The sequence below is a fragment of the Arachis stenosperma genome, chromosome 1 (genome assembly GCF_014773155.1).
Source record: "Arachis stenosperma cultivar V10309 chromosome 1, arast.V10309.gnm1.PFL2, whole genome shotgun sequence".
NCBI lineage: Eukaryota > Viridiplantae > Streptophyta > Magnoliopsida > Fabales > Fabaceae > Arachis > Arachis stenosperma.
The window spans coordinates 61466942-61477523 of NC_080377.1; the positions used below are offsets into that span (position 1 = coordinate 61466942).

The 10582-nt window shown below is 40.6% G+C and overlaps 1 non-coding gene across 1 annotated transcript; it reads left to right on the forward strand.

Moving 5' to 3' along the window:
* The first annotated feature begins 6257 nt into the window (after positions 1 to 6257).
* Positions 6258 to 6361, forward strand: LOC130956371 (small nucleolar RNA R71). The gene has a single exon (XR_009077087.1). It is a non-coding gene; the product is annotated as a small nucleolar RNA R71 (small nucleolar RNA).
* Positions 6362 to 10582: the final 4221 nt, after the last annotated feature.

Sequence of the window (10582 nt, forward strand, 5' to 3'; positions counted from 1 at the left end):
TCTCAGCAACAGACAGAGAGTTCTAAGCAGAATACTTCTGACTTAGCAACAATGGTCTCTGATCTAATAAAACCACTCAAAGTTTCATGAATGAAACAAGGTCCTCCATCAGAATTTGGAAGGACAAGTGGGTCAGCTGAGCAAGAAAGTTACTGAACTCCCTCCTAGCACTCTCCCAAGTAATACAGAAGAAAATCCAAAAGGAGAGTGCAAAGCCATAGACATGGCCGAATATGGAGAGGAAAGAGAGGAGGAGGACGCCACTGAGGAAGACCTCAGTGGGCGTGTACCAATCTCCTCTGAGTTTCTCAATGAGGAACAATGGGAATCTGAGGCTCAAAATGAGACCATAGAGATTCCATTGGACTTACTACTGCCATTCATGAGCTCTGATGAGTATTCTTCCTCTGAAGAGGATGAGTATGTCACTGAAGAGCAAGTTGCTAAATACCTTGGAGCAATCATGAAGCTAAATGACAAGTTATTTGGAAATGAGACTTGGGAGGATGAACCACCTTTGCTCACCAAAGAACTGGATGACTTGTCTAGGCAGAAACTGCCTCAAAAGAGGAAGGATCCTGGGAAGTTTTCTATACCTTGTACCATAGGCACCATGACCTTCAAGAAGGCCTTGTGTGACTTAGGGTCAAGTGTAAACCTCATGCCTCTCTCTATAATGGAGAATTAGGGATCTTTGAGGTGCAAGCTGCAAGAATCTCATTAGAGATGGCAGACAATTCAAGAAAACAAGCTCATGGACTTGTAGAGAATGTTTTGGTGAAGATTGAAGACCATTACATCCCTACTGATTTCATAGTCCTAGAGACTGGGAAGTGCATGGATGAATCCATCATCCTTGGTAGACCCTTCCTAGCCACAGCAAGGGCTGTGATTGATGTTGATAGAGGAGAGTTGATCATTCAAGTGAATGAAGAATCCTTGGTGTTTAAGGCCCAAGGACATCCCTCTATCATCATGGAGAGAAGCATGAAGAGCTTCTCTCAAAACAGAGCCAAGCAGAGCCCCCACAGTCAAACTCTAAGTTTGGTGTTGGGAGGCCACAACCAAACTCTAAGTTTGGTGTTGAACCCCCACATTCAAACTCTAAGTTTGGTGTTGGGAGGTTCCAACACGGTTCTGAGAATTTCTGAGGCTCCATGAGAGTCCTCTGTCAAGCTAATGACATTAAAGAAGCGCTTGTTGGGAGGCAACCCAATGTTTTATAGTTAACTATTTTCTTTTGTTATTTTATCTTTTTTGTAGGTTGATGATCATAAGAAGTAACAAAATCCATTGAAAAAGCAAAAACAGAATGAAAAACAGGAAGAAAAATAGCACACCCTGGAGGAAGATGCTGCTGGCGTTCAAACGCCAGTAAGCCTAGTTTAACGCCCAGTCTGGCACCATTCTGGGCGTTTAACGCCAGAAAGGGGCACCAGACTGGCGTTAAACGCCAGAAAAGGGCAAGAACCTGGCGTTAAACGCCAGGAATGGGCACCAGCCCGGCGTTTAACGCCAGAAATGGCTCAAAACGTGGATTTTGATGCCAATTGGTGCAGGGATGACTTTTCCTTGACACCTAAGGATCTGTGGACCCCACAGGATCCCCACAAACCCCTCACCTATCAAATCCCATCTTTCTCTTCACCACTCACCTCCATAAAACCCCACTTACCTCACCATCCAAATTCAAACCACTACTTCTTCCCTTGTTGGCCGCACCACAAGGCCATCTCCCTCCCCTCCATTTCTTCTTCTTCCACTCTCTTCTTTCTTCTTTTGCTCGAGGACGAGCAAACCTTTTAAGTTTGGTGTGGTAAAAGCATTGCTTTTTGCTTTTCCATAACCATTTATGGCATCCAAAGCCGGTTCAACTGAGAAGGCATGACCTCAAGCCCATCACTAAGAAGAAGATGGAGCAAACAAGAGACCCCTCTCATCATGAGATCCCTGAGATACCTCAAGGATGCACTTCCTCCACAAGACTATTGGGAGCAACTGAACACCTCCCTAGGAGAATTAAGTTCCAACATGGGACAACTAAGGGTGAAGCACATGCCATCCTCCTCCATGAAATTAGAGAAGATCAAAGAATCATGAGAGAGGAGCAACAAAGACAAGGAGAGACATTGAGGAGCTCAAGCACTCCATAAGACCTTCAAGAGGAAGAACAAGCCGCCATCACTAAGGTGGACCCGTTCTTTAATCTCCTTGTTCTTTATTTTCTTGTTTTTCGAATTTTTATGCTTATGTTTATCCATGTTTGTGTCTTATGATCATTAGTGTCTTAGTGTCTATGCCTTAAAGCAATGAATATGAATCCATCACCTTTCTTAAATGAAAACTGTTTTATTACAAAAGAACAAGAAGTACAGGATTTCAAATTCATCTTTAAAACTAGCTTAATTAGTTTGATGTGGTGGCAACACTTTTGTTCTCTGAATGTATGCTTAAACAGTGCATATGTCTTTTGAATTTGTGGTTCATGAATGTTAAAATTGTTGGCTCTTGAAAGAATGATGAAAAAGGAGACATGTTACTGAGGATCTGAAAAATCATAAAAATGATTCTTGAAGCAAGAAAAAGCAGTGAATACAAAAAAAAAACGAAAAAAAAAGGGGAGAAAGAGAAAAAGAAAGGAAAAGAAAGAAATAAAGTTGTGATCCAAGGCAATAAGAGTGTGCTTAAGAACCCTGGACACCTCTAATTGGGACTCTAGCAAAGCTGAGTCACATCTGAAAAGGTTCACCCAACTATGTGTCTGTGGCATGTATGTATCCGTGGTAATACTGGAAGACAAAGTGCTTTGGGCCACGGCCAGACTCAATAAGTAGCTGTGTTCAAGAATCATCATACTTAACTAGGAGAATCAATAACACTATCTGGATTCTGAGTTCCTAAAGAAGCCAATCATTCTGAACCTCAGAGGATAAAGTGAGATGCCAAAACTGTTTGGAGGCAAAAAGCTACTAGTCCCGCTCATCTAATTTGGAGCTATGTTTCATTGATAATTTGGAGTCTATAGTATATTCTCTTCTTTTTATCTTATTTGATTTTCAGTTGCTTGGGGACAAGCAACAATTTAAGTTTGGTGTTGTGATGAGCGGATAATTTATACGCTTTTTGGCATTGTTTTTAGTATGTTTTTGATAGTTTTAGTTTAGTTTTTATTACATTTTTATTAGTTTTTAGTTAAAATTCACTTTTCTGGACTTTACTATGAGTTTGTGTGTTTTTCTGTGATTTCAGGTATTTTCTGGCTGAAATTGAGGGACCTGAGCAAAAATCTGATTCAGAGACTGAAAAGGACTGCAGATGCTTTTGGATTCTGACCTCCCTGCACTCGAAGTGGATTTTCTGGAGCTACAGAAGCCCAATTGGCGCGCTCTCAACGGCATTGGAAAGTAGACATCCTGGGCTTTTCAGCAATATATAATAGTCCATACTTTGCCCAAGATTTGATGGCCCAAACCGGCGTTCAAAGTCACCTACAGAAATTCCAGCGTTAAACGCCGGAACTGGCACCTAAATGGGAGTTAAACGCCCAAACTGGATTAAAAGCTGGCGTTTAACTCCAAGAAGAGTCTCTACACGAAAATGCTTCATTGCTCAGCCCAAGCACACACCAAGTGGGCCCGGAAGTGGATTTTTATGTCATTTACTCATCTCTGTACACCCTAGGCTACTAGTTTTCTATAAGTAGGACCTTGTACTATTGTATTTGACATCTTGGTAGCTATCTTTGAGTTTTATGCTATCTTAGATCATTGGGAGGCTGGCCATTCGGCCATGCCTAGACCTTATGCTTATGTATTTTCAACGGTGGAGTTTCTACACACCATAGATTAAGGTGTGGAGCTCTGCTGTACCTCGAGTATTAATGCAATTACTATTGTTCTTCCATTCAATTCCGCTTGTTCTTGTTCTAAGATATCACTTGTTCTTCAACTTGATGAATGTGATGATCCGTGACACTCATCATCATTCTCACTCATGAACAAGGTGACTGACAACCATTCTTGTTCTACAAGCATCTGAGGCTTAGTGAATATCTCTTGGATTCTTTAATCGGAATCTTCGTGGTATAGGCAGGACCTGATGGCGGCATTCAAGAGAATCCGGAAGGTCTAAACCTTGTCTGTGGTATTCTGAGTAGGATTCAATGATTGAATGACTGTGACGTGCTTCAAACCTGTAACCTACTGGGCGTTAGTGACAGACGCAAAGAGTTATTCTATTCCGGTAGGGGAGGGAACCAAACCGGTGATTGGCCGCACTGTGACAGAGTGTAAGAGCATTAGCTTTCACTGCGCGGATGGGAGGTAGCTGCTGACAACAGTGAAACCCTACACGAGCTTGCCATGGAAAGGAGTAAGAAGGATTGGATGAAGACAGTAGGAAAGCAGAGAGACGGAAGGAAAGGCATCTTCATACACTTGTCTGAAGCTCTTACACCAATGATATACATAAGTATCTCTATCTTTATCTTTTATGTTATTTTCGTTCATCGTCATTATACATTTGAGTCTGCCTGACTGAGATTTACAAGATGACCATAGCTTGCTTCATACCACCAATCTCCGTGGGATCGACCCTTACTCGCGTAAGGTTTATTACTTGGATGACCCAGTGCACTTGCTGGTTAGTTGTGCGAAGTTGTAGTGATCACAATTTCGTGCACCAACTGTGGGGGCTCTTTTTGACTCTGATTTGAGAGAAGCTCTTCATGCTTCATCTCTATGGTGACAGAGGGATATCCTTGAGCCTTAAACACAAAGGATTCTCCATTCACTTGAATGATCAGTTCACCTTCATCAACATCAATTACAGCCTTTGCTGTGGCTAGGAAGGGTCTGCCAAGGATGATGGTTTCATCCATGCACTTCCCAGTCTCTAGGACTATGAAATCAGTAGGGATGTAATGGTCTTCAATCTTAACCAAAACATTCTCTACAAGTCCATAAGCTTGTTTTCTTGAGTTGTCTGCCAACTCTAGTGAGATTCTTGCAGCTTGTACCTCAAAGATCCCTAGCTTCTCCATTACAGAGAGAGGCATGAGGTTCACACTTGACCCTAAGTCACACAGGGCCTTCTTGAAGGTCATGGTACCTATGGTACAAGGTATGGAAAACTTCCCAGGATCTTTTCTCTTTTGAGGTAATTTCTGCCTAGACAAGTCATCCAGTTTTTTGGTGAGCAAAGGAGGTTCATTCTCCCAAGTCTCATTTCCAAATATCTTGTCATTTAGCTTCATGATTGCTCCAAGATATTTAGCAACTTGCTCTTCAGTGACATACTCATCCTCTTCAGAGGAAGAATAATCATCAGAGCTCATGAAGGGCAGAAGTAAGTCCAATGGAATCTCTATGGTCTCATTTTGAGCCTCAGATTCCCATGGTTCCTCATTGGGGAACTCATTGGAGGTTGGTGCACGCCCATTGAGGCCTTCCTCAGTGGCGTCCACTTCCTCTCCATCCTCTCCAAATTCGGCCATGTTTATGGCTTTGCACTCTCCTTTTGGATTTTCTTCTGTGTTGCTTGGGAGAGTACTTGGAGGGAGTTCAGTAACTTTCTTGCTCAGCTGTCCCACTTGTGCCTCCAAATTTCTAATGGAGGATCTTGTTTCATTCATGAAACTTTGAGTGGTTTTGATTAGATCAGAGACCATGGTTGCCAAGTCAGAGGGATTCTGCTTAGAATTCTCTGTCTGTTGCTGAGAAGAAGATGGAAAAGGCTTGCCATTGCTAAACCTGTTTCTTCCACCATTATTGTTGTTGAAACCTTGTTGAGGTCTCTCTTGATTCTTCCATGAGAAATTTGGGTGATTTCTCCATGAAGAATTATAGGTGTTTCCATAAGGTTCTCCTAGGTAATTCACCTCTTCCATTGAAGGGTTCTCAGGATCATAAGCTTCTTCCTCAGATGAAGCATCCTTAGTACTGCTTGGTGCATTTTGCATTCCAGACAGACTTTGAGAAATCAAATTGACTTGTTGAGTCAATATTTTATTCTGAGCCAAAATGGCGTTCAGAGTGTCAATCTCAAGAACTCCTTTCTTCTGACTAGTCCCATTGTTCACAGGATTCCTTTCAGAAGTGTACATGAATTGGTTATTTGCAACCATCTCAATTAGCTCTTGAGCTTCTGTAGGCGTCTTCTTCAGATGAAGAGATCCTCCAGCAGAGCTATCCAAAGACATCTTGGATAGTTCAGAGAGACCATCATAGAAAATACCTATGATGCTCCATTCAGAAAGCATGTCAGATGGACATTTTCTGATCAATTGTTTGTATCTTTCCCAAGCTTCATAGAGGGATTCTCCATCCTTCTGTCTGAAAGTTTGGACTTCCACTCTAAGCTTGCTCCATCTTTGAGGTGGAAAGAACTTTGCCAAGAAGGCATTGACTAGCTTTTCCCAAGAGTCCAGGCTTTCTTTAGGTTGAGAGTCCAACCATATCCTAGCTCTGTCTCTTACAGCAAAAGGGAATAGCATCAGTCTATAGATCTCAGGGTCAACCCCATTAGTCTTGACTGTGTCACAGATTTGCAAGAATTCAGCTAAGAACTGATGAGGATCTTCCATTGGAAGTCCATGGAACTTGCAATTCTGTTGCATTAGAGAAACTAATTCAGGCTTAAGCTCAAAGTTGTTTGCTCCAATGGCAGGGATAGAGATGCTTCTCCCATAAAAATCAGGAGTAGGTGCAGTAAAGTCACCCAGCACCTTCCTTGCATTGTTTGCATTATTGTTGTTTTCGGCTGCCATGTCTTCTTCTACTTTGAAGAATTCGGTCAGGTCCTCTAAAGAGAGTTGTGCTTTGGCTTCTCTTAGCTTTCTCTTCAAGGTCCTCTCGGGTTCAGGGTCAGCTTCAACAAGAATGCCTTTGTCTCTGCTCCTGCTCATATGAAAGAGAAGAGAACAAGAAAATATGGAATCCTCTATGTCACAGTATAGAGATTCCTTGAGGTGTCAGAGGAAAAGAAAAGTAGAAGACAGGAGTAGAAAAATTCGAACTTGATCAGATAGAGTTCGAATTGTGCATTAAGAAGGAGTGATACTCCATAAATAGAAGGATGTGAGAAGAGGGAAAGAAGAATTTTCGAAAATTAAGTAAAAGATTTTGAAAACATTTTTGAAAAACACTAATTGATTTTCGAAAATAAAAGTGGAAAAGAAATCAAGTGATTTTTGAAAAAGATTTTGAAATTAGAAATTAAAAAAGATTTGATTGAAAACTATTTTTGAAAAAGATGTGATTAAAAAGATATGATTGAAAAGTTATGGTTTTAAAAAGATGTGATTGATAAGATATGATTTGAAAACAATTTTGAAAAGATATGATTTGAAAACAATTTTGAAAAGATTTGATTTTAAAAATTAATGACTTTCCTAACAAGAAAAGATATGATTCAAACATTAAACCTTTCTCAACAGAAAAGGCAATATACTTGAGATGTTCAATCAAATCATTAATTGTTAGTAAGTATCTTTTAAAAAGGAAAGAAATTGATTTTGAAAACATTTGATTGAAAAGATTTGATTTGAAAAAGATTTGATTTTGAAAAACTAAAAAAAATTGATTTGAAAACAAAATCTTCCCCCTTTGCCATCCTGGCGTTAAACGCCCAGAATGGTGCACATTCTGGCGTTTAACGCCCAAAATGCACCCTTTTTGGGCGTTAAACGCCCAGCCAGGTACCCTGGCTGGCGTTTAAACGCCAGTCTGTCTTCTTCACTGGGCATTTTTTGAATGCCCAGCTTTTTCTGTATAATTCCTCTGCAGTATGTTCTGAATCTTCAATTCTCTATATTATTGACTTGAAAAGACACAAATTGAAAATATTTTTGGATTTTTAATAATAAGGCATAATCAAAATGTAACTAAAACCAAATAGTAATGCATGCAAGAAACCAAACTTAGCAGTTTGTATACTACTGACACTAATGAGAATGCATATGAAACACAAAGATACTCAAGTCAATAGAATTCAAAGATCAAAACAAGGAAATCATCAAGAACATCTTGAAGATCACTTGAGATACATGCATGCAACAAAAACATGCAATTGACACCAAACTTAAGATGAGACTCTAGACTCAAACAAGAAATATTTTTGGATTTTATGCTTTTTAAAAATTTTTTTGTATTTTTTCGAAAATTAAGTGGAAACATCAAAATTCTTAGTGAGAATTCCAGGAATCAATGCAATGCTAGTCTAAGACTCCGGTCCAGGAATTAGACATGGCTTCACAGCCAGCCAAGCTTTCAAAGAAAGCTTCGGTCCAAAACACTAGACATGGCCAAAGGCCAGCCAAGCCTTAGCAGATCACTGCTCCAAAAGCAAGATTGAAAAAAAATCAACAAGCTCTTGTGATGATAAGTTGAAACCTCGGTCCAATGAAATTAGACATGGCTTCACAGCCAGCCAGATTTCAACAAATCAGCATGAAACTCTAGAATTCATCTTCAAGAATTTCGAAAAAAATAAATGCCTAATCTAAGCAACAAGATGAACCGTCAGTTGTCCATACACAAGAACAATCCCCGGCAACGGCGCCAAAAACTTGGTGCACGAAATTGTGATCACTACTTTTCAAAACACAAACAATCCCTAGTAATGGCTCCAAAGACTTGGTGCTCAATACCATGGCATAAACACAACTTCGCACAACTAACCAGCAAGTGCACTGGGTCGTCCAAGTAATAAACCTTACGCGAGTAAGGGTCGATCCCACGGAGATTGGTGGTATGAAGCAAGCTATAGTCACCTTGTAAATCTCAGTCAGGCAGACTCAAATGGGTATAGTGGTAAACGAATAAAGCAATAAGATAAAGATAGAGATACTTATGTATATCATTGGTGAGAGCTTCAGATAAGCGTATGAAGATGCCTTCCCTTCCGTCTCTCTGCTTTCCTACTGCCTTCATCCAATCCTTCTTACTCCTTTCCATGGCAAGCTCATGTAGGGTTTCACCGTTGTCAACGGCTACCTCCCATCCTCTCATTGGAAATACGTCCCTGATGCTCTGTCACAGCATAGGCTAACCATCTGTCGGTTCTCAATCAGGCCGGAATAGAATCCAGTGATTCTTTTGCGTCTGTCACTAACGCCCCGCCCTCAGGAGTTTGAAGCACGTCACAGTCATTCAATCATTGAATCCTACTCAGAATACCACAGACAAGGTTAGACCTTCCGGATTCTCTTGAATGCCGCCATCAGTTCTCGCCTATACCACGAAGACTCTGATCTCACGGAATGGCTGGCTCGTTTGTCAGGCGAGCACTCGGTTGTCAGGCGATCAACCATGCATCGTGCAATCAGAAATCCAAGAGATAAACACTAGGGCCTCGAATGCTTGTAGAACAAGAATGGTTGTCAGTCACCTTGTTCATAGGTGAGAATGATGATGAGTGTCACGGATCATCACATTCATCAAGTTGAAGAACAAGTGATATCTTGGACAAAGAACAAGCGGAATTGAATAGAAGAACAATAGTAATTGCATTAATACTCGAGGTACAGCAGAGCTCCACACCTTAATCTATGGTGTGTAGAAACTCCACCGTTGAAAATACATAAGAACAAGGTCTAGGCATGGCCGTGAGGCCAGCCTCCCAATGATCTAAGATAGCATAAAATTAGAAGATAGCTACCAAGATGATCTCTAATACAATAGTAAAAGGTCCTATTTATAGAAAACTAGTAGCCTAAGGTGTACAAAGATGAGTAAATGACATAAAAATCCACTTCCGGGCCCACTTGGTGTGTGCTTGGGCTGAACAATGAAGAATTTTCGTGTAGAGACTTGTCTTGGAGTTAAACGCCAGCTTTTATGCCAGTTTGGGCGTTTAACTCCCATCTAGGTGCCAGTTCCGGCGTTTAACGCTGGAATTTCTGTAGGTGACTTTGAACGCCGGTTTGGGCCATCAAATCTTGGGCAAAGTATGGACTATCATATATTGCTGGAAAGCCCAGGATGTCTACTTTCCAACGCCGGTGAGATCGCGCCAATTGGGCTTCTGTAGCTCCAGAAAATCCACTTCGAGTGCAGGGAGGTCAGAATCCAACAGCATCTGCAGTCCTTTTCAGTCTCTGAATCAGATTTTTGCTCAGGTCCCTCAATTTCAGCCAGAAAATACCTGAAATCACAGAAAAACACACAAACTCATAGTAAAGTCCAGAAAAGTGAATTTTAACTAAAAACTAATAAAAATATACTAAGAACTCAACTAAAACTACTAAAAACATACTAAAAACAATGCCAAAAAGTGTATAAATTATCCGCTCATCAACTTTCAATTGGTCATCCCAAATCAGTTGATCTAAGTGACCGGGTTTTAAAATACCCCTTAGAATTTACTTATCCAAGCATCTCCTAGTACAAGAACACCACAGGCATGTGTCCTAGGGTCCAAGCTATTGGTGTCCAACCTTTATTCTTTGTTTTTTTTCTTGCCACATTGGCTTTTTCTTCTTCCTTTTCTTTCTATTTTAAATTTTGTTCTCAAGGGCTTTTTCTTTATTGATAGGAGCCTTCATAACAGCAAGCTAGCTCACACTTCAATGAAAATGATACTA